General features: G+C 39.8%; 1 protein-coding gene across 28 annotated transcripts in view; it reads right to left on the bottom strand.

Annotated features, from left to right (window-relative positions):
- Positions 1–27,677, bottom strand: part of ANK2 (ankyrin 2) — a 698,346-nt gene that overhangs the window by 520,292 nt on the left and 150,377 nt on the right. The window contains exon 1 of one of the 28 annotated variants that reach the window (XM_058436657.1): positions 7,255–7,371. The exons of the other annotated variants lie outside the window; for them this stretch is intronic. The gene's annotated coding sequence lies outside the window, so the exon portion shown is untranslated. Of the gene's footprint in view, positions 1–7,254; positions 7,372–27,677 lie in introns of those variants that run through there. 28 annotated transcript variants of the gene reach the window in all.

Below are 27,677 nucleotides of genomic sequence, written 5' to 3'. Positions count from 1 at the left end.
ATGCATTGTATGATTCCATTTATATAAAATGCCCAGAATAAGCAAATCCACAGAAGCAAAGAGTATATTAATGATTGCCAGGGATGAGGGAGTAGGGGGGAAAGGGGAGCTACTGCTAACAGAGTTTCTTTTTAGCATGATGAAAATCATAATAAATAGTAATGGTGGTTGTACAACTCTGTGAATACAGTAAAAACCACTGAATTATACACTTTAAAGTGGTGAATTTTATTATATAGTATTATATCTCAATTAAAAAAACAAAACCTATACAAAAATCATAATACTAAAAGAATAGGAGGAAAAAACATAAGGCATAAATGACAAGTGAAGAGTATTCACCAGAAAAATGCTACCAGAGAACAGACAAAAATCTGATCAAACATCTTAATATAATTCTTTTAAAAGTTTAAAAAGCAATAGGCTTTATAAAATAAGAGCACGAGGTAGAAACACAAGCGTTTAGGGAAGATAAGAAAATACTTTCAATGCAAATAAAACATAACCAGGTAGAGTTCAAGGGAAAAAAAATGTAAGACCTCAAAATAGAAGGTCATTATGAAAGTAGAAACAATTGGCCGGGCGCAGTGGCTCATGCTTGTAATCCCAGCACTTTGGGAGGCCGAGGCGGGCGGATCACGAGGTCAGGAGATCGAGACCACGGTGAACTACTAAAAATACAAAAAATTAGCCGGGCGTGGTGGCAGGCGCCTGTAGTCCCAGCTACTCGGAGAGGCTGAGGCAGGAGAATGGAGTGAACCCGGGAGGCGGAGCTTGCAGTGAGCTGAGATCGCACCACTGCACTCCAGCCTGGGTGCCTGGGTGACAGAGCAAGACTCCATCTCAAAAAAAAAAAAAAGAAAGTAGAAAGAATTGCCTTACAGACAATACATAACAATTTTTAGAGTTTATTCAAGAAGAAACTAGAAACAGAGCACTGCATGAGTCTAGGAAATAGACCTATAGAAATACAAATAATTTTTAATTACATGAAAAGTAAATATGAAGTAATTTTGGAAACTTAGATTTATCTATAATTTATATTAAAAGACTGATACAAGGAAATAACTAGTCGGACACAGAGTAAGACTAATACATCACCCCAAAAGATTATCAGTAGACAATGTAGAATTGTGAGAGAAAAGGAAAAAAAGAATCTGAGCAGGACCAACACAGAGATTTCTTCAGTCATAAATCACTTCTAAGAAAAAATTTAAAATTCACATCAGTAGCACTGCAAAATACTACCTTTAAAAAAAATAACACGAGAAAAAACATACAAAAAGTTTATACCAATGTTAACATTGATTAATTAACTTTTCATTTCTGGGTAGTTACATGATTAGTAAACTTTATTATCTTCATTTTGCTTATTTGTGGTTTGTTAATGTTTTATCATTTTTCTGCAATAACCAAGTCTCACAATGAAAGAATAAAAAGGAACAATGCTGTCTTTTAGTTTGTTATGAAAATATAACTATGTTTAAGGTACCTGAAGAGTGCTCAACTTCATGTTATTTTTATTACATAGTGGGGGTTTAGTCACTCACTCACTTTATTGTCATTATATACTCTCACATAAGAGGTTCCTTCCCATATGTTGACTAAAATCTTGGCCTTACCATAACCTCTACTGTGATCCAGATTTTGATGTTCTTACCTAGCAGGTGATAAGCAGCACCCATTGTATCATGTTGATTTAAGGACTTTTTTCTTGTCTAGGATTTGCAGGAGATAAGAGGACATAAATTACAGTCACAAAGTAGATGCCCAGTAACTGCTAATTAAGAGTATTCTGTACTCCAAAAGATATTTTCCTTTGCTGCACTGTATGCTGCACCCCAACTGAAAAGATAGCTATAGCTGCTGTGTGTTTAAGAAAAACAGTAGTGCTGACTCTTATTAAAACAGAATGCTGGCCGGGCGCAGTGGCTCACGCTTGTAATCCCAGCACTTTGGGAGGCCGAGGCGGGCGGATCACGAGGTCAGGAGATCGAGACCACGGTGAAACCCCGTCTCTACTAAAAATACAAAAAATTAGCCGGGCGTAGAGGCGGGCGCCTGTAATCCCAGCTACTCTGAGAGGCTGAGGCAGGAGAATGGCGTGAACCTGGGAGGCGGAGCTTGCAGTGAGCCGAGATCCCTCCACTGCACTCCAGCCTGGGTGACAGTGCGAGACTCCGTCTCAAAAAAAAAATAAAAATAAATAAAACAGAATGCTGCATATATGTAGCACAGTGAGCCACCAAAGTGAAGTAAGGCTGTGTGTGTGTGTGTGTGTGTGTGTGTGTGTGTGTGTGTGTGTGTAATTAATCTTTATTTCACACAAAACATTGTTTAAAAATTGAAACTCACATTGCTACAGAAAAAACAGAGGACTTAATTTCTTTAAAACTTAGAGCAATGAATTTTTGGAATAAATACATAAAAAACCTAGACCATCCTTACCAAAAATAGATCTTTATAAAGCTGCACAGAAGCCAGGCATGGTAGCTCACGCTTGTAATCCCAGCACTTTGGGAGGCCAAGGCGGGCAGATCACGAGGTCAGGAGATCGAGACCATCCTGGCTAACACGGTGAAACCCCGTCTCCACTAAAAAATACAAAAAATTCTCCGGGCGTGGTGGTGGGCGCCTGTAGTCCCAGCTACTCCGGAGCCTGAGGCAGGAGAATGGCGTGAGCCCAGGAGGCGGAGCTTGCAGTGAGCGGAGATTGCGCCACTGCACTCCAGCCTGGGCGAAAGAGCGAGACTCCGTCTCAAAAAAAAAAAGCTGCGCAGAAATGTATGAAATTTATCCATCTTTAATTTTCAAGTATATATGGCTGGAGATAAATCTCAGGTATATAACAATATTTACATTTTTCTAATGGTTATATAATTAGATTAGATATAGTAATTTCTATCAGCACATCTTTTATAAATTCTAACTGCAACAAAATTTCATTCATGTGACTCACCATGTTCCCTACCTCCATACCTCCACACCACATGTTGTTTTCCCTAACTGTTTTGTAAGCAGTTTATTCATCTATTTTTCTGGATAAAACTGGCAGTAAGTAGAGTGAGATTATTAAAATAAATCTTTCTTTATATGGCATAGTAATGCTTTTCACATACTCAGAAATCTTGTTAAAAGAAGAAGTCTTTAAAACCTGAATAAACATTTTAAAACCATAAACATTATCATTGAGAATTTCTGCATTTGTGAGGTTGGTATTATATAAACCAAAATTCACTGTAATTATAATAACAGAGCTTTCAAAAAGTTACGTGATAAAATAAAAGGTGAGAAGGTTAATTTCTTTACTGCAGTTTTTAAAACTGCTGACATTAAGTTTCATGACTTGTACTAGAGAAGATTGTGACTTCTAACACTAAACCAGAGTTTTCTCCATTACTTTGACAGCAGATGTAGTGCTCATACCATTGGGTAGATGAGAGTACACATAATCCACATGTTACACTAATGCTATTTCTAAGACCAATGAATCTCTGGTTTCTACTCTTTTTTTTTTTTTTTTGAGATGGAGTCTCACTCTGTCGCCCAGGCTGGAGTGCGGTGGCGCGATCTCGGCTCACTGCAAGCTCCGCCTCCCGGGTTCATGCCATTCTCCTGCCTCAGCCTCTCGAGTAGCTGGGACTACAGGCGCCCACCACCATGCCCAGCTAATTTTTTGTATTTTTAGTAGAGACGGGGTTTCAACGTGTTAGCCAGAATGGTCTCAGTCTCCTGACTTCGTGATCCGCCCGCCTCGGCCTCCCAAAGTGCTAGGATTACAGGCTTGAGCCACCGCACCCAGCTGGTTTCTACTCTTAACAGCCACTCAAAGTGCCATCATCATAGCACTTCGTTGCTTTTATATTATATCAAAACATAGTATGAGCTAATGAATCACCTTTGACCAAGTAAATTTTTTTTAAAATACTTTAAAAATCCTTACCGGCCGGGCGCCGGGGCTCACGCCTGTAATCCCAGCACTTTGGGAGGCCGGGGTGGGCAGATCGCCTGAGGTCGGTAGTTCGAGACCAGCCTGGTCAGAATGGTGAAACCCCGTCTCTACTAAACATACAAAAATTAGCTGGGCATGGTGGCAGACGCCTGTAATCCCAGCTACTCGGGAAGCTGAGGCAGGAGAATCGCTTGAACTTGGGAGGCGGAGATTGCATAGAGCCGAGATCATGCCATTGCACTCCAGCCTGGGCGACAGAGCGAGACTCCGTCTCAAAAAATAAAAATAAAAATCCTTACCATTTAATGAAAATGTTACTAGTCTTTTCCAAAATGTCATAAGGTCATAGTGATAAGGGATGGCACTGAGAATCAATGGAACACACTCTTTTTTGAATGCTAAATGAATACATTTTATTCATGCATTAACCAGAACCCTTATTTTGGTCTTTCCGTGTTATTTTGAACTGTTTTCTTCCTTCTACAAAAATTTTTTGGCTCTTCTCTATAATACCCTGCCTAATCTCTTTATTCTTTCTGTGACCTCTACATTTAGACAATTTTTTGGTTGCATGTATTCCCACCTAAATGTAAGGCTCTCAGAAATTCCTGACTGTATCATCTTTTACCTCTTAGTAATTCTTTGAATAATAGTATTTTATCTTTTAATTTTTTACCTTCTTTAGTTCACAAACATTTCATTATTGTCCTCACAATACACAAAATGGAATTGACTGGTTAGTCATCACTACATCAAAAATAATAATAATAAAGATACTCTAGGCCGGGCGCGGCGGCTCACGCCTGTAATCCCAGCACTTTGGGAGGCCGAGGCGGGTGGATCACGAGGTCAGGAGATCGAGACTATCCTGGCTAACACGGTGAAACCCCGTCTCTACTAAAAATACAAAAAATTAGCGGGCGTGGTGGCGGGTGCCTGTAGTCCCAGCTACTCTCAGAGAGGCTGAGGCAGGAGAATGGCGTGAACCCGGGAGGCGGAGCTTGCAGTGAGCCGAGATTGTGCCACTGCACTCCAGCCTGGGGTACAGAGCGAGACTCTGTCTCAAAAAAAAAAAAAAAAAGATACTCTAAAGTTAGATGTTTTCTACAAAATTATGTAAGAATTTCCAAAAACCAATATTTTGTAATTTTTAAAATAATGCTGAAATCTAATCTTTGAATTTATTGCATCTTATTGACTCTTCAGATTTTCATATTTATGATCACACCGACTATAACTTAAAATTAAATATCACACTGACTATAGTCACACTGACTATAACTTAAAATATCTTAAATATCATTTTTTCAGAGAAAAAAATACAGCATGCTTGGGGGAAAGCAATAAGTTAGTTTCCGAATCCTTTGTTCTAGACAGAAACATAAGCATAGATTAGAACAAATTATAAAATGGCAAAGCATTTAATAGATTTCAAATACTTTACTTCATCACCAAGGGTGCACAACATATTTTATGGATAAAGACTGCCTTTATAGGAAAATTCAAACTCTGGAGTTTCCTGAATCCTCTAGAATAAATGGCTTTCATTTCATTTTTTTTTTAAGGGAGAGAGTCTTGCTATGTCACCCAGGCTGGACTCAAACTCCTGCATTCCATCTCGCCTCATCCTCTCAAGTAGCCGGGAATACAGGTGCATGCACACCCAGCTTAATTTTTTTCATTTATACAAAAAACATTTATTTCATGCCTTAAAAATGTTTTCCAAATCAAAGATATGAAATAATTGCAAAAAAATCTAAGAATACAATTATAAATCATAAAAGCACACATTTGAGTATTTAAATGACTAATTTTATTGCCATCTAATATGAAGAGAACACTTCTGAAAGGATTTGGATTCAAACCAGAGTCTATAAACTTTTTTTTCACTAGTGTCCTTTCTGTGCTTTTTTAAAAATCTCATAAAAACAACTAGAACTCTGGCATACAGCTACCCTTGTTAACATTCCAAAAATTAAAGCTCTGATCTGCCTTGTTCAGGAACACTCTAGAAATAATGAAGTCCAGCCTTCACACAGAAGATTAACATGTCAAAAAGTGTAGCTTAGAACTGTTCTTGTGGGACAAACCATCTATATCTCTTTATCAAATCAAAGGGCAATAATTAGATGCTAAAAAATAATGAAATAAATTTACTTTAAGGAAAGATACTGTATCTTAAATCTGTCAAACACTACTGCACTAAAGCTCTTCCTTCCTATTTTTAAAATTGAATGCTCAGCAGTTTAATACAGTGGTGGAGGTAATGGTGATCACTAACTTTTACTGGGCTCTGAGTACATGCTGGATACTTTCTTTAACATCTTTTATTTCCCTTTCATTTTCACAACCACCCTAGAGGTACTACTATCTTCACAATTTGTAGAAGAGGAAACTGAGGCAGAGAAGTTGAAGAACTTGCTCCAGGCACTCAGTCAGTATGGCACATTATGGATTTGAATCCATGAGCCAAGGTTTGGACTCGGTGCCATTTTTTGATGCTCTTAAAGAATAAGGAAAAGTCTTCTTAGCTACATTTTCCCACATAACTGTGACTCTCGCACAAACTGTGAGAGTTTCTCTCCCCCTCTCTCTCTCTCTCTCTATCTAGCCACATTTTTGTTGCTTGCCTGTTTGTTTTCAACAAAGAAGAATTAGTGCAATTCATGTTTATTATAAAATATTGTCACACTGAAAGTGCCACATTTTAAAACATTATACCATGTAAGAGTCAGAAGCCCTTTCAGGTCCCTTGAGACACTAACTATGTCACTAAATTTTATTTAATACTCTCAATACTCCTGTAGATACCCTATTTTATATATAAGCTCAAGTAACTTGCTTCAAAGCAAATAGCCACTTGGTGTACAGCTGAGATTTTACACAGCTGAGTTTTAAACCCACATGTTATTTACTCCAAAGTCTATGTCCTTGAGAAGGCTAAAGCATATTTGTACTAGCATGCCTGTAGTAAAGAAGATATTTACGACAACCTTCAGTAGATCAGAGCGATTGCATTTTTAGTTTGAGTCTCAACGGAAAATATAGTTAGTCTGATACACACGGCTTTAGGAAGAATTCTGTATTCCTTAGAAAAGGATTCAGAAATTCCGAATTCCTAGGAATTCCAACCCAGGAAGTAGCCCATAAGCAATTACAACCTTTCCTTTCTCTAATAAGATAAAAACCCAAAAGCTTGAGTGTAGCCCAGCTAATTAGGTCTTTGTAAAACAATAGCCCTTTTCTTTAAATCTGTGGCTTCTCACCCAGATGATAAAAAGCAATTTCGGTTCAAGACTTACTTAATTGGTTTGCACCCTCACAGGGACCTCCTGGGCTCCTCCTGCATATCCCCACATCAGAGTGTAGAGACAATTCTTTGCCTCTCAGCAAAGCATAGTTCTTCTAAGATTTATGCATGGCTTTCATGTTCACCCACTGAATTAAATCTAAAAGCTTAGCTTCTTTTAGCTTTAACTACCTTCCCTGAGGAAAGCACAGCTTTGGAAACTTGTACATGTCAAAGGAAGTTTGTTTACCCTTAGAAAAGTCCAGCAAAATTAACAGTGAAGCAATTCTTTTGTACCCTTTGGCAGCTCCTATGGCTAAGGGCCCCAAATTACAATAGCCCCAGTCACCCAACCCTGAAAAGCAAGACTTACAACCAAAAAAAAAAGTCATATTAAAATTTTTCCACTTTAAAATGTTAATTTTTAATATATTCCACTAGTACTCATTAAACCCACTAATTAAGCAAGCCTCTAATTTTGCAAATATTTCTTTATTTTGTAAAATAAGATGGTGATACAATTTTAGACCCAAAAATATTAGTAATTATTTTTTCCAACTGCTTCATTTTTCCAGATATTTAATTTAAAGCCTAGAGGGTTCAAGTGTCTTTTCCAGTTAGTAGCTGGGTGGGTCGAGTTAAATAAGCTTCTCAGTTTTTTTCTAGTGTTCAAAGGCGGGCAGATCACGAGGTCAGGAGTTCGAGACCAGCCTGACCAACATGGTGAAACCCCGTCTTTACCAAAAATACAAAAATCAGCCTGGCCTGGTGACACGCACCTGTAATCCCGGCTACTCGGAGGGCTGAGGCAGAAGAATCGCTTGAACCCGGGAGGCAGAGGTTGCAGTGAGCCAAGATCGTGCCACTGCACTCCAGCCTGGGCGACAGAACAAGACTCCATCTCAAAAACAAAAAAAAAAAAGAAAGAATTTGTTTTTAAACTTCCAATAAAAACTTAGGTCCCATTAAATGGTAAATCTGGCTCCAAAGACAGTGTGGATGAGAAACTGACTAGAAAAGGAAGCACAGTAAATGACACTTAATCAAATAAATGTTTTATTCTCAGTTATAGAACACTCTAATAATGACACAATGGTATGAATCCTCCTTTCACTAGAGTTATCAGATTTTCTGGTCCATACCATCCAATTGATGCAACAATACCCCTTATTTAGTAGAGAATGGTCAGTGTATTGCTGGCAGAGCAGTGATCAGCTAGTGTGTTCACATGAGTTAGAAAGCAAACAAACATCATGGAAACCAAGACAAGTTTAGTAAACAACTCAAACATCATCCTTCTATTATCGGTTTCCAGGTAATAAAGGTTATCAATTCAGGAAACAAATCTCTATGTGCTAACCCTCTTTAACAATCTAACTTGCAATCAGCCACATGAGAGGGGGCCCTAGACAGAAGCCGTGGCTTGGGTAAGCTGGTCACAGCTAAGAGGCAATGCAGCTGCCCCCATGCCTACTGCACACAGACTTGCTCCTGAACAGAAGCTTTATTAAAGAGAATTCAGGAAGCAGAACTAAATTCTCTGGCTTCTAGCCATATAAGCTGGCAACAAATAAAGAGATAATGGAGGGGTAAAAGCTTAGATACAGGACAGCTCTCCTCCCTGAGGGCTGGAGCTTTCCTGGACACAGGAGGCAGCAGCGGAGACCAGGTAGATCAGTAAAACATATGCCTAACTGGGCTCAGCAACTCTCATCCTTCCCAAATCCAGAAGGAGGTTTTGGAACAAGCACCAAATAAGAATACCAGGAATTTAAAAGACATAGTATTCTAATGTAAATATTGCAACAATCATAATTATCTTATGTAAAATACAATTAATTGAGAAAGTACAACTAAGGAAAAAGCCAAGTTCTCTCTTTTGTTTTGCCAAGGAAGGGCCAAGTGACCGTTTAAACCTGTGCTTGACATATTGCTCATCATTTATTCCCAAAGACTTCAGCATCATTAGCGGGGATGCTGTGGTTGGTTATGTACACTGGTTTTAATCTACACCCTAAGGGCAGTTAAATCTCCTTTTAATGTAATCTTTTCTTGTGTCTGCCTCAGAGCAAGGTTTTCATGGAAAGTTCTAGGAAGAGTGCGGAGTGCCAAAGGATAAAGATTGAGGTAACCCCACAAACAAGTTGTATCACTCTTCTGAATTTCTTGCTAATAAATGTTTGTGGCCGGGCGCGGTGGCTCACGCTTGTAATCCCAGCACTTTGGGAGGCCGAGGCGGGCGGATCACGAGGTCAGGAGATCGAGACCACGGTGAAACCCTGTCTCTACTAAAAAATATTAAAAAAAATTAGCCGGGCGTGGTGGCGGGAGCCTGTAGTCCCAGCTACTCGGAGAGGCTGAGGCAGGAGAATGGCGTGAACCGGGAGGCAGAGCTTGCAGTGAGCCGAGATCGCGCCACTGCACTCCAGCCTGGGTGACAGAGCAAAACTCCGTCTCAAAAAAAAAAATTTAAAAATAAATAAATAAATAAATGTTTGTAGGTACAGAAGAACTTGGTCTGAAACCTTGCTTTCGTTGTTTCATTGAGACTTGTTTCACAAAGGTTTTATGGGAGGAGACCCATGTCCCCAGGACATTAACCAATAAAAGCTACTGAGAATATTTTTCACACGAATCCAACAGTTGTTGAATGGTCAAATAGTTTGGGCAAAAGGGGAAAAGAGAAAAAAGGATTAGCCACCTACAATGTGAAAAGGAGGTCAACAAAAGGGAAACTTTCAAGGTAGAAAATAAGAGAGTTAAATAGTCTCTGACTGATCTTTGTCCTCAAAGATGTTACTCACAGCAATAGTCCTAGACAGAAACATTTTGCCAAGTCGGTCTCCTCTCCTAACTTTCCCTTTGTTTCAGTCAATGCATGAACTAAGAATGCGAAGAACAGAATCCTTTTGGGAAAATAAAGAACTTTGATATTATTTCCATTGCTACCACCAAATTAGTTCTAATAGATTAGGCACAACTTTGGAAACCCAAGTTCAAATTTCTCTTCTCTCACTACAGATACCTTAACTCTCTGAACTATGGTTTTCTCACTCATCAATCAAAAATTAATAATATCTACCTTGCAAGGTTGATATAAGGGCTTATAAAGGTAACGTATAAAAAGCAACTTGAAGAATGCCTAGCACGTAGTCTGTGCTCAAGATATAATAGTTCTAGGCTGGGCGCGGTGGCTCACGCTTGTAATCCCAGCACTTTGGGAGGCCGAGGCGGGCGGATCACAAGGTCAGGAGATCGAGACCACGGTGAAACCCCGTCTCTACTAAAAATACAAAAAAAAAAATTAGCCGGGCGTGGTGGCGGGCGCCTGTAGTCCCAGCTACTCGGAGAGGCTGAGGCAGGAGAATGGCGTGAACCCGGGAGGCGGAGCTTGCAGTGAGCCGAGATTGCGCCACCGCACTCCAGCCTGGGCGACAGAGCAAGACTCCGTCTCAAAAAAAAAAAAGATGTAATAGTTCTATTTTTTACTAACCTTATTTTTGTGAGTAAAAATGTTGTCAGTAATATTATAATCAATTATAATGTTATTGTCAGTAATAATATTGTCACTTCCTAGGAGTTTGTACTCAAAAAACACTTCCTCTTTACAAAGGATACTAGAACTGATGAATCAGCGACACCTTTAACTAATGCACTAAATTTCCTTGAAACAACAGTCATTTCCATGGTCTGGAAGTAATAAATTTAAAATTTTGGTTTTCTTTACAATGTGACAAGAACATATATATATGTTTTGAAACTAGGAACTATTCAATCTTACTTTTAGTGGACAGAAGTAAATAAAGAGCTCAAAAGAGCACTTAGTTCTACTTCCTATTGAGTTAAGTCTTTGCTACTCAAAGTATGGTCCTAGGACCAGCAGAATTAGCATCACTCAGGAGCCCATTAGAAATACAAAATCTGAGGTCCTACTTCAGTCCCACTGAATCAGAACCTGCATGTTAAGAAGATCCTGAATGATTTGATTACTGTGCACATTAAAATTTCAGAAGCACTGGATCCCTTAGTATCCAGACCCTTCCCCTGCATATTTTATGATACTTCAAGCCCAGCCAACTCAGATTGGTAGCATTCTCTTACTCTGTTTCTAATCAGTAGGAGGTGACTCATCAGCAGGAGGTGAATCATTGCAGCATAGTAACATGTAATTTCTTTTTAAACCCTGACTAGAGCCTTGCAGAATGTGTGAAAGGCTTGGAATATACATGATGCGGAATTACGGGCAAGCATGCGCTTGTAAATTTAAAAATGATGTACAAGAAAATACTAGATGAGTATTTCTCAGTAGTTTTTCAACATGCCTGTGAAATCTTCATGAACACCTGTCCTTGGTGCTAGGGCCATTAAAAGAGAGAATACATTTGGCATAATATGTTTATGGTGACTCTGAAGGTAAACAACCTTACATAAACTGATGACTCGATATTGCCTAACTTTTAAAACCGTGAATGCTCAACAAGTCTTACAATAGTTTTCTCCATTTCAGCCTTCTTAGCGAACTGAATTTCATCCACATGGCTATTGCTAATTGTCTTTTAAAGTTTCTTTGAAAAACTTTTTTTTCCTCCTCCTACTGACAAAGACTCTCTTCTTGATCAAACTTTAATCAGGCTCTCCTGAGCTCTCTTCTCAACTAAGCCTCATCTTTGGCTCCATCTTTGCCAGACCTGCATAGCCCAGTTTTAGCAAGAATCTTGCTAAGTCAGTTTAGAAAGAATCCCCCACTCTTGATATCTGATCAAGTTCTTCACTCTCCATCCTTGATATTTGATTACCTTGCCCTGTCTTCTGCAAAGTTCCTGTTAAGTTGGTTTGGCAACAACCCCCTGACCCTTGATGTCTCCTCAGTAATTTTCCAACCCTGACCCCCTAATTCTGCTCATTGGCTGTAAGTCTTCAACTGGCTTTGCTATATTAAGAGTTGACCCCAATTTCTCTTCCCTATTATAACAGTTGTGACAGCTAGTCCAACTCCTAAATAAAGTCTTTCCTTACCATTCTAGCAAGTATCTGAGTAATAGTTTAATAATACACTTTTTTGTTTTTTGAGACGGAGTCTCGCTCTGTTACCCAGGCTGGAGTGCAGGGGCGTGATCTTGGCTCACTGCAACCTCTGCCTCCTGGGTTCAAGCGATTCTCCTGCCTCAGCCTCCTGAGTAGCTGGGATTACAGGTGTGCCCGACCATGCCCAGCTAATTTTTGCATTTTTAGTAGAGACGGGGTTTCACCATGTTGGCCAGGCTGGTCTCGAACCCCTGACCTCAAGTGTTCTGCCCACCTCAGCCTCCCAAAGTGCTGGGATTACAGGTGTGAGCCACCACACCCGGCCAATAATACACTTTTAAAAAATTCTTTTTAAGAAGCATTCAGGGCACAGATATAGGAAGAAGTATAGCTTACCTGCAAAGAGCTGTAAGACATTGGGAACTATTGGTTTGAATAAAAATCATTTTATTAAAAGTATTCTTGAGGTGCGACTCCCTCTCTTGAGTGTGCCTGAATTCCCCTTCCTTGAGCGTGTACTTTTGCTTTGCAATAAATTGCTGTACTTTCACTATTAAAAAAGTATCCTCAGGACTATTTAGCTTAACAAAAACAAGTTGTATAAGGATGTAATTTCACTTAGAATACTAGACATAGTCAAAAGAAAATCAAACATCTAAATGACAGTCCAAAAATGTAAAGTCCTAAGATATAATAATCTATTTCTATGTGGAGTCCAAATAGAAATGAGCAAGCCAAACAGAAGTCCAGAGATCATGAATTCACTCACCTCCTGGGCGGGCACCCACATCTAAACTTCACTCACCACTGCTCATGAAACATAAATTAAGTCCCAGAAATGGAATTACATGACACTCTTCTCATGTTTCTCCTAAGACCATGAAAATGACAGCAGGAACATAAAGACCAAAGGTGGGCAGCCCAAATCCTAAGGGGAAGACATTCCAGGTAACGCTGCCCCATCACATCAAGCTGTATCCAGACATGGACTCTGGAGCGAGCCTACCTGATTCTGAACACTGGCTCCGTCACTCTCCAAATGTGAGACCTTGGATAAGTCACTTAACCTTCCTGCACCTCTACTTTTGTCACCTACAATAGTACTTAAGTCATAGCATTGTTAATACATGTAATGAACTTAGGACAATACCTGGCATATAGTGAATACTAGATACGTATTAGTTACTATCATTACAGGTATTTCTGCTATAACTTGATATATACATTCAGGGGGAAAAAGACTGTATTCTACAAAATTGTGCTCTAAAAATATAGGGCCAATTGGGGAGGTGCAGGGAAGAGAAATAAATTTACCTCTCAAAAACCTATGCAACCTGTTGTCAGTGTACTACCATAATCAATAGCTATAGATTAGGCTGCCCAGGCAGGCAATTTAGCATAACTGAAAGTTGTTTCAACAGATGTTGACAATGAACAAAGACAATAGAGCAGAAGTGTTGGCAACACTTCAGTATGAGCAGACTGGTGGACAGTGAGAGATTACAGAAGAACACAGCTCTGGGCCAGCAGTGCTGCTGTCCAGGTGATCCCAGCAGGCAGTGCCACCCACCAGGAGTCATAAACTGCACAAGGCCAGAGGTGAGTCCTTCTGTAAATACATAGCCCTGGCTCCAGGCATTTAATTGTCATAAAAACAACAAGAAGTACTCCTATTAACAGTGCAATTTATCTTTTCCAAGGTCTACATCAAGAGAAAGAATATTAGGATGCTAATATTGCATTGTGTCATTGGAGCTTAATGTTTAGAAATAATAAACTAAAATGTTTTGTGGTCTGACTATATACGTCCTCAACTTAATTCTGTAACACCCCGTCAAAAAAAAAACACAAAGATTTAAATAACCCAAATTAAATCATACCACCCTGCCTCCCATTCTACTCCATTCCTTCCACATTGAGCTCTCTCTGGAACAGTGTTTCTCCCATTCCCTTTCCTCACCCCAGCTGTCACCTCTGGACTACCCATCCTCAGCCAAACCCTCAAACTACATCTCCACTATGAACTCATTATAATGTTTTCCTCCTAAAGCCAATCTTCCTCCTGCAGTTCCAATGTTGGTCAATCATCTATCACACTCCCTTAAGCTAGAACCCTTAATGTCTTCTTAGAATACTACCTCTTCCTCATTGAGACAGCCATGTAGTCACTAAGTCATGTGGATTTAACCTCCTCTCATTCTCACAGTACCAGCCCTCATCATCTCTCACCTGGAGGCTGCAATAGTCTCCCAGCTCATGTCCCTGCCTCCTTGCCATCATCCATACTACTATCAAAGTGATATCCCTAAAACAAGGCTATCATATCACCACAGCACGTCAGGCTTTCATTATCTGGCCTGCATTATCTTCAGTCTCCTCCTCTACCATGCACCTTAATCAAATTAAACTACTTAAAGTTCCTTAAACATGCCAGATTGTTTCGTCAATTTTTGGTCTTTCACTCACGTATTTTCCTCCGAAAGATCCGTCCTGTATTTCTAAGCCACACAACCTTCAATCCTATAATCTACACAATGTCCTTCCTAGTAACCACCTACCAAGTTTATAAGGTTCTGTTTAGGAATCATTTCCTCTGTGCTTTCTTTACAAATCCACACTCCTCACCCCTTCTCTATAGAAGTGCCCACTTCTTCCCTTGGGTCCCCATTCCTCCTCATCTATAGTTCTATTATAGTCCCTATAACACGCACTATTGTCTTTATTTTTTTACAGGTACATCTCCCTATACTAGAATATAGGCTTCCTGAGGACAGGAACTATAAATAAATCATTTCAATAACTCTTAGGCCTAACATTATTCCTAGTATGTAGTTGGAGATTACTAAACGTTTGTTTATTGAGTGAATGAATGACACTTATGTATGTTTAATGCATTTATTTCTACACCATCTTGTGGCCATTCCTAGAAATGGCATCCTCTCCACAATTCTCAAACCTTGTGAATTAAGAAACATTTCCCATTTCTCCTAGATTTCCCCCATTCTTAACTGTCCAAAATACTCATAAAGATGGAAGACTCACTGGTTAGCTAATTTATAATACTTAGCTAATTTTTTAATAACTGAAATTTAAGAACAATAAAGCTTAGGAAATGAACCTTTCTCAAGTTATTCTGTATTTACTTAAAGGAAACAATTGTGTGGATATAGGTAAGACAAGATCTTTTTTTTAAAATAATTTCTTTAAAGAAACTCCCTTTAATACACATCAGAGATAAATAGGAGTCATTATAAATCAAGAACATTTTAGGCTGAGCGTGGTGGCTCACACCTGTAATCACAGAACTTTGGAAGGCCAAGGCAGGAGGATTGTTTTGAGCCCAAAAGCTCAAGACAAGCCTGGCATCATAGCAAGACCTCATCTCTACAAATCAAAAAAAAAGGCCGGGCGTGGTGGCTCACGCCTGCAATCCCAGCACTTTGGGAAGCCGAAGTGGGCGGATCAAGAGGTCAGGAGATCGAGACCATCCTGGCCAACATAGCGAAACCCCCATCTCTACTAAAAATACAAAAAATAGCCGGGTGTGGTGGTGTAAGCCTGTAATCCCAGCTACTCGGGAGGCGGAGGCAGGAGAATCCCTTGAACCAGGGAGTTGGAGGTTGCAGTGAGCCAAGATCACACCACAGCACTCTAGCCTGGCGAGAGAGCGAGACTTCGTCTCAAAAAAAAAAAAAAATAGCCAGATGTGGTGGCACACATTTGCAGTTGAGGCTGTAGTGAGCCATGATCATGCTACTGCACTCCAGCCTGGGCAACAGAGTGAAACCCTGTCTCCAAAACAACAACAGCAACAAATTTCCAGCAAGGAAGGTCCACAAAGTGACTTCAAATATTACATGCACCCGAATGTTTTCTTTTAAAATCAATGAGCCTAGACAACGATCTGTCTTTTCTCCAAATTCCTGCTTCATTTCTTCTGATGCTTTCTTGATTAAGGCCATGTGTTATCTTGAGAACATTTTTTTCCTGTCAGTATTCCATTCCAATACTCTCACTTGGGATTCACCGAAGAAAAGGGTATTATTATCCAACAAGGAATGCATCAGAAGAATTTTAAATAGGATACGTGTAAACATCTGTTCATTTAAGGAAATTCTAAATTAGGAAACATAGAAGAAATGTTTGTTGTTTTTTAAGACTTATATCTTACCCTAGATATTTAACTTCAAACATATTAAATAATTCATGCTATCCTAAGATTCTCTATTGATCAAGCCACACAATTTACTAATTATTTCCTATGTGTTTAGCCTATACTAGAAATGTTGGGAAAGGGTGGACAGACATAAAAAGTATAAGAATTCCTTCAAAATAAGCTGGAAAGAGATTTTTTAAAAGAAACATAAGCAATTTGATAACAACCAAGTTCCTAATTTTAAATAATGACTTTTAAGTACAATCTCAGAGGTGTGATCTAGAGTACACAGAGAGCCATCTGGGTGGAAGTTGAGTTAGAAGATGAAGAATATGAAGAGTCAAGGGTTTGCTTTTCAGGCAAAAAGTCCACTGGGCAAAAGTGCATATAGGAATGAGCATGATGTGTTCCAAAACCACCATCTTTTCTAAAGTCCTGTTACATGTTGGAGAATGTTGTAAAAAGGATAATACATATTAGAGCAATAGAGGAAGACTTAAATTCTAGTTTCTATCTAGTCTAAGATACAATAGATTTATGAACACCCTTCTTTAGAAAGCAAACTAGAAACAAAGGAAAACACTGACAGATTGGACAAACCTATTCAGGGTGCTTAGGTTTCATCATAGGTTTGTGATAGCACTGTTGAAGAAGGGACAAGTAAAAGAAGTATTTTAAAGAAAAGTAATTGTGGCCAGGCGCGGTGGCTCAGGCCTGTAATCCCAACACTTTGGGAGGCCAAGGCAGGTGGATCACAAGGTCAGCAGTTCGAGATCAGCCTAGCCAACATGGTGAAACCTCGTCTCTACTAAAAATACAAAAATTAGCCAGGTGTGGTGGCATGCACCTGTAGTGCCAGCTACTCGGGAGGCTGAGGCAGGAGAATCACTCGAACCTGGGGGGTGGAAGTTGCAATGAGCTGAGACCATGCCATTGCACTCCAGCCTGGGTGACACAGCGAGACTCTGTCTCAAAAAAAAAAAAAAAGAAAAGAAAAGTAATTGTACTTTAATATTCAACTCTATGGCACATGAGGGAAGGTGAATCAAAATTGACACAAAGTTCTAGTGAAACCTAGCAAGTGGAGAAGAAAGTAGCTTTGAGGAGAATGTGATGAGTGTGGACTTAAGGTGATGGTGGGATATTCAGGAAGATAGCCACAGAAGGTATGGGAGAAATGCTCTTCTCACTCCCAAAGTTTCCTCCATGTGGAGGGATGTCCAGAAGTGTCACTACCTTGGTCTCACTCCACCTCCTCGCTCACTCCTCCCCATGTGAGGTTGACTGGGGAACTTGGGAGCAAAAGCTGGACATGGAAAGCACTGAGATTTCCTCTCCTCGTTATCTTTGGATGGCAATTATTAACAACGGGTGCATTATATTCTACCCCACCTTCCTTAAGTCTCAAAGTGGCCTATCTAATTTGAGATTCAGTATTAGGAAGTCCAGTTTCCACAACTATAAGCCATGTTTTCTGGTTTCAGCTCTATTATTAATGAAGACAGCATTTTGGTCTTCATCTGTCTTACTCCTAGTGTATCCCTCAACTGGTTCTGACCTCAGGTATGGAGGACAAGTGCTATTTATTGGTCCCATAAAACCTCAGTAATGTCCCTCAAGTAACGAAATCATACATGGTGTTGCTGATTTCAGAAGTATCAACATATACATCAGAGTTGAAACTAAATTTTTTAAGGGTGAATGTAAAGAAATGAGCAGAAGATGGTGGAGAGATGAATGATCAAAGAAGAGTCACTAAAGCATTCTCGTGCATCCCAAGCAAAAAGATTAGCTCAGGCAGGCCAGGCGCGGTGACTCACGCCTATACTCCCAGCACTTTGGGAGGCCGAGGCGGGCGGATCATGAGGTCAGGAGATCGAGACCATCCTGGCTAACACAGTGAAACCCTGTCTCTACTAAAAATACAAAAAATTAGCTGGGCGTGGTGGTGGGCACCTGTAGTCCCATCTACTTGGGAGGCTGAGGCAGGAGAATGGTGTGAATCTGGGAGGCGGAGCTTGCAGTGAGCCGAGATCGTGCTACTGCACTCCAGCCTGGGAGACAGAGAGAGACTCTGTCTCAAAAAAAAAAAAAAAAAAGACTAGCATAGGCAATGTTAAAAAACTGGAGGCACTATGAAAAAACAAAAACAAACGAACAACAACTCTTAACCCCTGTACTTATCAAGGTTCTGCAGAGAAACAGAACTAATACAATGGACAGATAGATGAATGGGTGGATGGATGGACGGATGGACAGACAGATGTATGGATGGATGGACAAATTAGATAGATGATAGATAGATAGATAGATACATAGATAGATAGATAGATAGATAGATGAAATTTCTTATGGAAACTGGTTCACGTGACTATAGAATTCGAGAAGTCTCACCATTATGCCATCTGCAAATTGATGCCCTTCAGTCCAAGTTCAAAGGCCTGAGAAACAGGGAAGTTGATAGTGTAACTCTCAGTTTGAGGCTGAAGACCTGAGAATGAAAGTGGGGGTGAGGGATCCAGTGGTGTAAATCTTGAAATCCAAAGGTCCAAGAACCAGGAATTCTGATGTCCAAGGATAGGAGAAGATAGATGTCCCAGCTCAAGAAGAGAATTCACCCTTCCTTCACCTTTTTGTTCTATTCAGGTCCTCACCAGATTGAAGGATGCCCGCCCATATTGGTGAGGGCAGATCTTCTTTACTCAGTCTACTGATTCAAGTGCTAACTTCTTTTGGAAACACCCTCACAGAGACACCCAGAAATAATGTTCACCAACTATCTGGGCATCCCTTCGCCCACTCAAGTCGACATGTAAAGTTAACCATCACAACCCTGTTTGATTAAACCATCAAATCCGTATAAGGATTAGAAGAAGTGAACAAAAAATGAAGCTGGAAAAGTAAGTTAAAGATAGATCTTAGAGACATTTAGACATTTCTGGACAGCAATGAGGAAACTAAGTATTCCGAACAGATCTATGACTAGACACATGCTACTTTTCTTTATGAACTATAAACTAGAGGCAGCATATTAACTAGCCTCGACAGGTAAGAGATATCAAAGAAGAAGGAGAAATGGAAATCCAGAAAGGAGTAATAAACCAGGTATGTGCAGTGAAGAGAGCTGGGGAAGAGAGAGAATGTAAGAACTACTATAGAATTGATTGGGCTTAGGCAACTATTCATTGAAGTGGACACAAGAAAAGAAAAAGAGAATTTCAAGATTTCAAACTTGGAAACTTGAATAACACAAAGACTGGTATTTCTTTTAATGTCATTAAAAGAAATAGAGATGTAAAGAAGAGGTATTTGTAAGAGGATTGAGGGGAGTGGATATTAAGCTTGGTTTTGTCACATATATAAACACCCTGCACCTACTGCCAAAATGTCCTCTATAAAAATAGCAGATTATGTTGTCAACTCTGAATGCTTGAATACATCAATTTGTCTTACATGTCACTTTTTTGGGACAGTGCCCCACTTTAACTTTGGCCTCCATGCAGATGCTCCTGTAAATCCCTTACATGGTTCAATAAACATGGACTATGAAACTACATTCTATCCCACTGATGCCAAAACAAAACACTCCAGGATAAATGCAATTTTGCAGATTGTTTCACAGCCCAGCAGTTGCTATTTATGTTCAGAATCAGAAGACTGCTCCTTTCTATTACAAAACAGCATTCGCACATTCATCAAACTCTAACTCCATTCTTTTGGGGAAGGTAAGTCAAACCCAAGGAAATGGGTTGACCTTTATTTTTCTACTTTAATTTATTTCAGTTCGATTCAATGCAATTCAGTTTAATAGGCATTTATTCCATGTCTATTTTTGCCAGGCACTAAGGATCAAAGGTGAGTAAGTCAAGACTCCTACCTTCAAGGAGCTCAAAGTCCAGCAGGTGAGACAACCAAAAACATAAATAAATATAATAATAAAACTTATATAACAGAAGCATTATAAAATGCTATAAAAACACAGATTGGAGAAAACTATTTTTTCTTGTTGTACTCACACAAAAAATTACAGAGTAGAAGTGACTCTGAGAAGGAGAAGGAAGGAACTGACACTTTGAAGCTCTACTATGGCCTCAGTACTTTATGTAATTCTCTTTTTAAATCCATTTTTCTGGACGGGTGTGGTGGCTCACGCCTAGAATCCCAGCACTTTGGGAGGCCGAGGCGGGTGGATCACCTGAGGTCAGGAGTTCGAGACCAGCCTGACCAATGTGGTGAAACACTGTCTCTACTGAAAATATAAAAAATTAGCCGGGCTTGGTGGTGTGCACCTGTAATCCCAGCTACTTGGGAAGCTGAGGCAGGAGAATCGCTTGAACCCAGGAGATGAAGGCTACAGGTGAATCGCTTGAACCCAGGAGGTGGACGTGGAGTGACCCAAGATCATGCCACTGCACTTCAGCCTCGGTGACAGACTGAGACTCTGTCTCAAATAAATACATTAATTAAAATAAAATAAAATAATCTATTTTTCTGATGAGGAAACTAAGGCACAGATGAGCTCTTAATCCAGGTCTGCCTCGCTCCAAATCGCATGCTCTTTCAGGTGAGTCATTGTGTGCTCAGTGAATGATGGGCAGACACCACTCATTACTGAAGAAACAGGAACAAACATAGACCTACAAGTGCCAGACATGTGTGAGAGAAATAAGCAATGCAATGTGACTAGAGCAGGGAAGATGATGAGAATTCTGGCTACAGGTAAGTTTGGGAAAGTCAGCTGGAATTAGACTGTAAAGGGCCTTCTAGTTACTAGCAAGTAACCTAAATCAAAATCCTATAGGCCAGCAATTTTCAAACTACCCTCTAAGGACAATGCCATACAAGAAGTTCTGCATTTATTTATTTTTTTATGTATTGAAGGGGTTTAGATAGGCTTTATTTTAAGGGGGAAAAGGAGGTCAATTTCTAAAAATCATACATAAAGAAGATACACAGTGGCAAATGGAAGGTCATTACAGATATTTTAAAATGAAATCATCCCATATGTACCTTAGAAAGACAAATATGGTAGCTGTGCAGAGGACAGGTCACCTAAGGAAACAATTTTTGGGCTGAAGACCAGTTAGGAGGCTTCTGAAATAATACAAGATAGAGTTTTTTTAGGGTCTCAATAGACATAGACAGTGGTAGCAGGATAGATTCAAGCATTAAATAGAACTTGGTGACAAATTTTCTGTGGAGAGTAAGATATAAAGAAGAATCAAGAATGATTGAGATTTCTAGTTCGAACAACCAAGTAACAATACCACTGAGAGAGAGAAAAGTGGTAGGAGCAGCAAACTTAGAAGAAAATGACTAGTTGAGTTTTTGTTTTGTTTTGACATGCTGAGTTTGCAGTGTCTGCAGGGCACACAGAAGACATCACAAAGCAGCCAGATCTGTAGACCTGGAGTATCAGAGAGTGGAGGCTGAAGGTATTTGAGCAGAGACCATAATTTTGTCCCTGTATCCCTTCTCCTCTTCTTCTTTGAAGTTATTATACTCACAGTTTTTAGAGTATATGACTACTGATTGCCCAGCCTCTCTTGAAGCTACATATGGCCATGTGACTATATCCTCATCGATGTAATTTCAGCACAACTGTTGTGTACGAGTTCTTTACCACTTCCTCAGGAGGGAAGTCTTGACCTTCATTTCCTGGATATTGGAACACAGACATGGTGCTGCTGAACTACTCCGGATTTTGTAGATAAGGATAACACATTAGGGAATGGTGGAGCAACAAGAGAGATGAAAACTGAGTTTTCTGATGACCTCATGGGCAAAACGACCCATCTACCTCTTTGTTACAGCAGCTTAGCCTCACTCTGACTGATGCAGGGATCATCAACATATATTGAAACATGAGGATGAATGAGATTACCCAGGAAAAGAAGAAAAGAAACTTAAAGGAGCACAATAATAAACAACGAATGTCTAAAAGGCAAGCAGAGGCCCTTTAATGAGACTGAAAAGAAAGGGAGAACCACAGAGACAGGAAGAGATCAAGAGAGAGGAGTCCTATTTGCTGCATCCTGAAGTTATATATACAGGGAAAAGGCAAAAAAAAAACACCTAAGTATGTAATGTTCATCAATATTTGAGCCCCAACCTCAGAAAATTGATTATACTATACAATTTATTTATTCTAATAATTAGGCAATATATGTTGCATTACTCCACATTCTTTTACTTGCTAGTGAACTTTTATACTCATATTTTAAGTACAGATTTTACCAAAATAAAAAGGTTTGATAAGTGTTTTGCAATTTTGTTAGCATAGTAGAATTTTTATGAATCAATGTCTACTCCTTTCTACAGCTGTACTTCTTATTTAAGTTACGTCATCACAGTGGGGATACTATCATATAAACCAAGGCTGATATAAGAAATTTCTCTCTCTGAAATATGTTGCTATGCTTGGTGTAAAGATGAGTTGAATATGTTTTTACGTTATTCCTTATATTACTCAGCAAACTCCTTCTGATATCCCATGAGAGGATTTTCTCATTGATTCTGGTTCTAGGAATAGCTATGATTCATGTGAGCAACTGACATCATAATTTTATGGATACTAAAAATCAAATAACCAATTGCTTTCTTCACTGGCTCCTAGTAACCTTAATACCAAACAATGTCCTCCCCCTACAGATGCATGAAATTTTATGACAAATATTTTTAAAAACTAGGCTTACTCCTAAATCCATTTTACTTTCCAAACCTTGTCTTTCCTTTGCCTTAGGTATTTTACCTATTTTGATTTAGCTTTCTCCTTGTTCTACATATATTTTTGTGAGTTTCTTAAGCTTTAAGTAGAAAAAAGTGTACATGGATGGATCAACTGATGGATGATTGAAGTACACGCCTGATATTGCTAAAATTTCCATCCTAAGTCACTCATTTGCAAACATTGGCACAGTTCCTGCTAAGGGAAAAGCCAGGCCTCATGAGGGGTACAGTTACGGCCCTTGCCTTCAAGAGCTTTACTTTGGGCAGATAAGCCATAACATGTAAGTAATAATGTATGATAAAATATAATCGGTGTCATAAGAAAGGGACAAGGAAGGTGCAAAGAAAGTCTTTTTTTTTTTTTTTTTGAGACGGAGTCTCGCCGTCGCACAGGCTGGAGTACAGTGGCGCGATCTCGGCTCACCGCAAGCTCCATCCCCTGGGGTTCACGCCATTCTCCTGCCTCAGCCTCCACAGTAGCTGGGACTACGCCCGCCACCTCGCCCGGCTAATTTTTTGTACTTTTAGTAGAGACGGGGTTTCACCGTGTTAGCCAGGATGGTCTCGATCTCCTGACCTCGCGATCCGCCCGCCTCGGCCTCCCAAAGTGCTGGGATTACAGGCGTGAGCCACCGCGCCCGGCCACAAAGAAAGTCTTATCTGGCAAAGATTGCATTGCCAACCTATGCTAAGGGTAGTCCAATCATGAACCCAGGCGAGAAGGCGAAGGCCTCTTCACACCATTGTCGGGAGCTGTCAGGTGAATCATGTAAGTTATTAAGTACCATTCTCGACCACTTTACCTTCTCAAAATAGGGAAATGGTGAATACAGCTTTTTAAGATATATTCCAGTCTGACATACTAGTCACAATAGTAAATTTTTCCACACATCTTGAAAAACATTCAAACGATTATCTTACTTTTTCAGAACAATTTTGTGTTGTCTGGCACAAAATTGTTGTATGCATATAACATTATTCTAAATATTTATTTACAGAACCAAGGTTTTCGTAGCATTAGGTTTTGAGAGTCAATTGTTTTAAAGTCCAAAAAAACCTAAGTTCTGCATAGGTAGAAGGAAGATTAAATAGAACTGTCATTTAGAAGATATTTAGAATCAGCTCCTATATGCCTTTTGTATTTATTTTTTCAGGGTAACCTAGTTAAGTTTTAGAATGAAAAACTATAATACATTAAGGGCAACATTTCTCAAACATAATATATTGGTATTCCTTGAGGTAATCCATAAGAATTCTAAAAAAGAGAGAAAAAGAAAAAAATTTCATTTTAAAACGCACTTGGGTCACAGACAATAGAAAGAATTCTCAGTACCTTTTCCATATGCTAATGTATATTAAAGATGAAGGTGGGTGGAATGGCACATGCAATGTTTTGTTTTTTAATCTTATCTAAATCAGAACACTTTTTTTTTTTTTTGAGACGGAGTCTCGCTCTGTCGCCCAGGCTGGAGTGCAGTGGCGCAATCTCGGCTCACTGCAAGCTCCACCTCCCGGGTTCACGCCATTCTCCTGCCTCAGCCTCTCCGAGTAGCTGGGACTACAGGCGCCCACCACTACGCCCGGCTAATTTTTTTGTATTTTTTTAGTAGAGACGGGGTTTCACCGTGGTCTCGATCTCCTGAGCTCGTGATCCGCCCGCCTCGGCCTCCCAAAGTGCTGGGATTACAAGCGTGAGCCACCGCGCCCGGCCCCAGAACACTTTTTAACATAGAACACCTCCTAACATTGCTGGGCCACTAGAGTTTCAGTTTGGAAAATGTTGTTCTCGCAGCCTTTTCATACCACTGTTGGGAGTTCTCAGATAAATCAAATGTGAGATCTTAATAGAGCTTTGGGTACTTGGGATGAAAACAGAAAAAGAGAGTTGAGGAAGAAGTGCTAATTTAATATAAATTTCTAGTACACAAAATCTTTTAGCAAATCTGAAGTGTACATCTCCATGAAGGCTAGATAACACCAACTCCTCAAACATGTCCACCTCCTAATCCCTGGAACCCTTAAATGTCATTTTATATGGCAAACAGGACTTTGCATGTGTGATTAAATTAAGGATTTTGAGATGGGGAGGTTATCCTGGATTATCCAGGTGGACTCAATGTAATACAAGGCTTCTTATATGAGAAAGGAAAGAGAGTCAAAGAGGAAGAAGGTGATGTGACAACAGAACCAGAGGTTGGAGTGATGTGCTTTGAAGACGGTTGTCCCCAGGCAACTAGAGGAAAAGGCAAGAAAACAGATTCTCCCTAGAGCCTTCAGAGAGCCCACAGCCCTGCGGGCACCTCACTTTCAGCCTAGTGAAACCCATTTGGGACTTCTGATCTCTAGATTGTAAGATAATAAATGTGTGTTGTCTTAAATAGAGCTTTGTTACAGCAGCAACAAGAAACTAATATAATTGCTTAATAGATTAAGGCAGGGGTCCCCAATCCCCAGTCCGTGGCCCAACAAGAACCGGGCCACACAGCAGGGCCTGAGCGGCCAGTTGGCCAGCGAGTTTTAGGCCTGAGCTCCACCTCCTGTCAGATCAATGGTGGCATTAGATTCTCATAGGAGCACGAACCCTACTGTGAACTGCACATGCACCCTTGCAATCTAAGTTGCAAGCTTCTTATGAAAATCTCTAACTAATGCCTGATGATCTGAGGTGGAACAATTTCATCCTGAAGCCATTCTTCGCCTCCCAGTCCCTGGAAAAATTGTCTTCCCTGAAACCCGTCCCTCGTGCCAAAAAGGTTGGGGACCACTGGATTAAGGTAAAGGAATAACTCTTACGAATCATTACTCTACTTTTCAGAGATTTAAACTATTGCTTTCTTCAGTGGGAATGTTATTTTAAGAGAAGCACCAGATATTTGTCAACATTGAAAATAATTTGGGCAGAGCATGGTAGCTCACGCCTGTAATCCCAGCACTTTGGGAGGCTGAGGTGGGCTGATCACCTGAGGTCAGGAGTTTGAGACAAGCCTGGCCAACACGGTGAAACCCCCATCTCTACTAAAATACAAAAATTAGCCAAGTGTGGTTGTGAGCGCCTGTAATTCCAGCTACTGGGGAGGCTGAGGCAGGAAAATCATTTGAACCTGGCAGGCAGAGGTTGCAGTGAGCTGAGATCATATCACTGCACTCCAGCCTGGACAACAGAGCAAGAGGCTCCATCTCAAAAAAAAAAAAAGAAAAGAATTTTGGGTGAAGATCATTCACCTCTTCAAAGAAATCTTCTTCTATTGGATTTATTTAATAAGAAGCACGTATTATTTTTAATGGGAAAAAAATTAATAAAAATAATTTGTTTTTGGATTTTCAGCGGGGTCGACAGTCATTTCTGTGAGAACTTTATGTATCTGTCCATAGTTAGAAGTAACTTTGCCCTGTGGTAGGGCTACAAGTGCGGACACAGCTAGGCGAGAGTATTTGTTGAATGAAAGAGTAAGAGTTTATGGAGCAAACCTATACCTAAGAATGATTCGGTCAGTAAGATAATGTTTTGTGGGTTTAATTCTCCAAACAAGGAAGCCAGGATAAAGCCCAACTTGTCAGGCCATTTGGGCATGATTTCCAAGAAATGGCAGCCTCTCGCTCTTCATTCTACAGAATAAGAGAGAACCATCTCACAGTCCACAGATTTCCTTCTGATTAAATACACCTTCAGATCTGTTTGCATGCCAGATGTCTATCATCAGCTCAATATGTAATAATGTTACATAGCTCTGAAAAAGAACTCAAGTCACATAACTCTCCCTGACTCGCCTCAAATATATTTTCTCTTGTTAACATTTTTTCAACTTTTTATTAATGACCCATATTTACTGAACATACAACATGAAAGCCTTCAGACACCCAATCTGCAATTAAAATTTTAAAAAAGAAACTGAAAAGTTGTTCAGCCTTCTAAATATGCACTGTGAGTCTTCTTGTATCACACACTTGCTTAAAGACTAAGATGTTGTGGCTTTGTCTCTAAAAATAGTACATCCAGTCTTCACTTCAGGCAGTGAAGAACCAGATCTGCTGTAAAGGGGCTTTTCATATGCATCTAGATTACAAGGTAACAGCAAAAGGAAGGGTGTAATTTCTTCTCTAAAACAGAAGAAACCAGCCCTGAAGGCATTCAAGAGGGCAGTTGTCAGGACTTCCAGAAGTGTTCCTTGTGTAGCCTATGGGGAAGGGAGGGTATTATTTTGGTGAAACACTGAAAGATATGGATACTCAAGTATAACAGTAGGAAAGATGTGAGTTTAAACCCCCATTGTACTTTCTGCATTTTAAATGATGATGTTTCTAAGAGGCAGCTGAACGAGCTTACATTCTGCATCACACTCCCTGGGTTGGAATCCTGGCTTATACTGTGTGACTTTGAGCAAATTACTTAACTTCTCTGTTTCCTTATCTGTAAAATGAGGATACTACTAGACCCACCTTATAGGATTATTATTAGGATTAATTAATTTATGTAAAGTGCTTTGCACAGCACCTACGCATATAAGACATTGTATATGTGTTAACTC

Source organism: Hylobates moloch, unplaced genomic scaffold (genome assembly GCF_009828535.3).
Source record: "Hylobates moloch isolate HMO894 unplaced genomic scaffold, HMol_V3 SCAFFOLD_3, whole genome shotgun sequence".
Classification (NCBI taxonomy): domain Eukaryota; kingdom Metazoa; phylum Chordata; class Mammalia; order Primates; family Hylobatidae; genus Hylobates; species Hylobates moloch.
Note: the sequence above shows the minus strand (reverse complement) of the source record. Positions and strands in the feature narration are given on the sequence as shown.